A 4,557-nucleotide genomic window follows, 5' to 3' on the forward strand; every position below is an offset into this window, starting at 1 on the left:
TGCTGTCCTGGACCAAACCCAAAGAAAACCTTCTCTTGCTGATTCTTTGTTCAGTTGCTTTCTCCATTCAGACCCATGACCTTGTCCAGTCAGCGCCATCCCCAGTGAACATGATCACTGCTTCTCTGGATTTAATGAACTTTCCACTTCTCTTCAGCACCCAGCTAAGTTATGTTGCCTTTTCTCTGAGCTGTAAGCCCTGCTTGCATGTGTTCATTTGTACGTACTCCATTTATGGATACTGCTTGCAGGAGCTGCAGCCAGGCACACCTACTGAAGCAGCAAGAAAATGCCCTATGAGTTTACCACACAACTGGAAAACTTACTTGTAAGGGGAAATAATACTTAACCTTCTCTTAGTAAAAAACATTTTTTGACATTGCTCCGTCTCACTTGATGCATTTGTCTTCCTATCCCCTGCTAACTTTGAACCGTTTGACCAAATCCAGCCAAATTTAATGGAAGAGCAGGGTTCTCAGCAGTTCCTGTAGATTTCTGGAAAATGAGCAGCCAAGAGGAGAAGAGTCCCGACATCCACCCAAATTGGACACTACCTGGGAGGGAGAAATTATAAATGCCTCTCTCCCCAGAAAAAGCTTGTATCCCATTTAGATACTAGAGAATCCAACCCTGAGGAAACAAGACCTCATTAGTGTCATTGCCGGAGGAACTACTTAATTAAAGGACAACAGTTGAGCATTGTTATGTAGCCTTTGTTCCTTACACCTGGTCATTTCCATTGATGTAAAATGTCATCTTTCTGATCTGGTAGCATTTTGCACCCACTTTAGACAAGTATTCCTGACCAGCGAGGAGGTGCAGAGCAGGGAAGAATCAGACCTTTATTACTGAGGTAATTATAGCCTCACCTAACCATCAGGCAGAGGGTGTTCACCTCTATTAGTTAGTGCTCCCACAAAGAGAACAAAGGCTGGCTGGGAAGTGGGAGCCACCCAGGGAGCATCCCTGTGTCCAGCTATACCACTCCCGGTCAGCAGACATGCCGTGGAGGTCATGGCCACAAGCTCCCACATCGCCCAGTCTCCTGCTTGTTTTCCTGGGTTTAAATCCAACTTGGCTTAGCGACACTGGTGAAGGCCAGGAGATGGGGAGACTGAAATGAGGAACGGTACCATAACCGAGGAAATCAGCTCTCCGTTAAAATGCTAAAGGAAGTAGGGGGTAGCTTTCAAAGCTTGTCTCAGCAACTAGCCTAATTCTGTTTTCAAAAGCCACTGTTGAGTGCTTTTGAAAATTTTATCCTAGATGCTTGGCTCAAAGACCTTAACCAAAGATTTTTTTCCCCTCTATCTGCTGTATGAAAGCTAAATATAAACCAACGTTATTGAACAAAACCCCTGTTGCAGGTCTAGAAAAATCTTTAGTCGGAAAATCAAATTATTGGAGACCAGCATCTAAAGTGTCCTTCAGTTTTGGGTGCCTCTTGTTTTGCGTACACGATTTGGCATACAAAAAGATGTTATTTCTAACAACAAATATTTGCTTTCTGTTCTTTTTATCTTCTCTGATTTGCCTTTTGTTCTCCTGCCCTCAGAAAATCAGGACCTCAGTGTCTCCAGATGGGTAGCTTAAGTTGCTTTTGAAAACATGGATTTGTCTATTTTAGCCGTACAAGTATGTGAATACGTATGGCTGCTGTTTGTCTGAAGAGCGTCTTAATGACTTTTCCGCTGGTTGCCTGTGGGACCACAGGCAAGTCATAAAGCTAACCTGTGCCTCAGTTTACCCACTGCAACTTCATTAATACTAACCTACCTCACGAGGTGGTGTAATGTTTAATATATTATGTGCTCTGTAATCCTTGGATTAAATGTATTATGTAAGTGAAAAGCACCCATTTGATGTGTATGTAAATGCTGCAGTATTATAGGTAGGAGGGTCATTTGGGTGTAAGTGTAATACAAGCGCTGGCAAAAGGCAAAAGGGATTCCATTGTATTGACTATTTTTAAAGAGCTTTTTATTTACTGAAATGCTCTGGACACCCAGAAAGAGAGACATTCCTCACTAAGCAGCTCTGCTGTTTCATCTGTCTTGAAGTGCTTTGATAAATGGATTGAAACTTGTCGGCTCTTCCTGTAGTTTCTGAGACTCCCTCTGGAAACTGTTGAAATGTTATTATTGTAACTTCTTAGAGCACTACTTAATGAATTGTAACTGATAGCCCTGTGAGTCCTGCAGACGCCACAAGGACTGTGCTTCCTCTCCTTGCTGCGACAGAAGTGAACCAGTGCCGCACAAGCGCGTGGCAGCGCAGCTCGCGTCCTCTTCCACCAAGAGCAGCTGGTCGCTCGCCAGGGTGAACACTTCTTACCTTCATAAGGCTTCAGCCCAAGCCTTATGTTCTGGCTGGGTGATCAGCGGGGCTTCAGCGACATCAAACATAGCCAGATGTTGTCCCTTGGGTTAGAGGTGAATTTTGTCTTTTAAGAAGAAACATTAGAAAGGATAAGAAATTAGCATGGGCTTAAGTCTGCGTTGGTTGGTTTCCTCTGTCTCTAGGATGAGATCTTTTGGCTTGCATGCAGTGCCTGAGCTATCCTGAAGCTCATGACTTGGGTGCCTATGGACAGTCTGAACTCACACTGCTCACGGGTCCCACCTGCCCTTGGAGTAACCTTTTCTCAGGCAACAGTTGCATGGCTTGACCACATGGGCAGGTGAGATGGACGGAGTGGGAAGCGTAGCACCTCTTCCGAAGCACAGGAATGACCCAGGAGGGCCATTAGATTGGCCTGAGGAAATCTGCTGAGAGGGTGGTAAGAGGTGGCTGACAGGGACACGTATGTAATGTGGAGCTGCAGTGGAGCTAGAGCATCAATGAAGGCAACCATCTTGGGTCCCCTTGGACCCCAGTAGCGTCCACAGTGGAGCAATGGGATGCCATGGTGACTTCTTATTTCCTACCTCCAACCTTTTCAAAGGAATCTCGCTCCTCCTCTGCTCTCTGAAGTGGGGCAGGAGGTGACCAGTTATATGCTAGGTTGGGTAGCTTGGTTGTGGTGAGTAGGGTAGGCTCAAAAATCCTCGTCCTGATGCAATGGTTGCTTTAGAGTTTAAAAGTTTTTTGGTGTTTGTTTGTCTGGGGTTTTTTTAATAATCTTCTCACTGGGTTTCAGTTGTCCTTGTTTTTGTAAGGATGTGAAACTGAGCTATTGCTACTCAGGTTGTGGTGAAGCACAAAACAGCTAAACACACAATCCCAGCAGCAGGGACAGCTGCACCCCTTGCCCTGTGTGGTGTGGCTGACAGGTGCCTGCAGTAGATAGTGCCGGCCATCTCCAGCTTGAAAAAGGAGAGCGTGCCTTCCCCTGGCCTCTAAATATGAACTTGGGCCATCCTGAGGGAGGTACTCAGGAAGACAGGGGGAAATTTGGAGGTCACTGTGGTGCTGTAGCAGAACTATGAAGTGGCTGGGTATGGGTCACCTCTCCACAGTGAGGTCTCAGAGGTGCCTCCATTACCCTTGGCTCATTGAGGCCATGTTTGGTTTTTCTCAGCCTGTTATTTCACTTTTTATTAACATTTTGCATATTAAAAATTGTGTAGGCAGCCAGAAGAGAGCAGCATCTACACAATACTCAGCACTATGGAGAGGATTAGGAATCAGTGGCTCAGGTCTTTGGGACCTGAACTGGGGGTGTGCGGGGGTGCCAAAGTGTCATGTCTTTACACTTCATTTTAAAAGTACTTCTAATTTCTCCCTCTGTATCCTCACTGCAATACAGTCTATGTCCAGTACTGACTTGCGGTCTCGGCTGATAGTTTCAAAAAATCAAATAAACCGAGGGTTATCTGGGTCTTTTTTCTGTGCTATTCACATTGGCTTTTAAAGTTTCTTCCCTCTTCTCAACCAGCCCAAACCTCTTACTGTGCATACCTGGGTGCAGTGATGTCAAAATAGGAAATTATTTTCAAAATAACGACTAGTGATTTGGGATTTTTTCTGGTATTTCAGCTGCCCTGGCATGAAATTCCTCCAATATTTTCATTCACAGTAGGAATGCTCTGGAAATCAAACCTACTAAAGTTGCCTCTGTTTATTCCTCCCAAAGTGAAATTATCCATGTCCTCTTGTCCCTCATGAGATCCTGGAGGAAACTGTCTGCACACATATTGACGCATCTTTGGTGCATTCCACACAAGCCAGTGAAATTACACCAGAAATATGAATTTAGCCCACACAGTGTGCGCGCGCTGTGCTGTCGGTGCAGGGTGCACACACGCACACGTGCCCCAGCAAACGCTCCCGTTTAAGTTTCAGAATAAGCCATTCAAGACACTGCTGTGTGATTCATTTCATGACTGTGTGCTGTATACATTCCTCGAAAATGAACGGGTATTCTGTGAGTTTTACCACTTTGAAAAAATATTTGACTTGGGTTTGGTTGCTTTTAGTATTGAGGGGTTTGAAATCTCAGTGATTGTCATGATTACTGTGTGTAATAGAAATTAGAAGGAAGCCTGGGTTTTGGCTTTGAAGCTACCTACTTCTAAGACTACATTTTTTTAAGTTTTCTTTGTAAGGTGCTTCTTC

This window comes from Falco punctatus, assembly GCF_963210335.1.
Source record: "Falco punctatus genome assembly, chromosome: 9".
Classification (NCBI taxonomy): Eukaryota; Metazoa; Chordata; class Aves; order Falconiformes; family Falconidae; genus Falco; species Falco punctatus.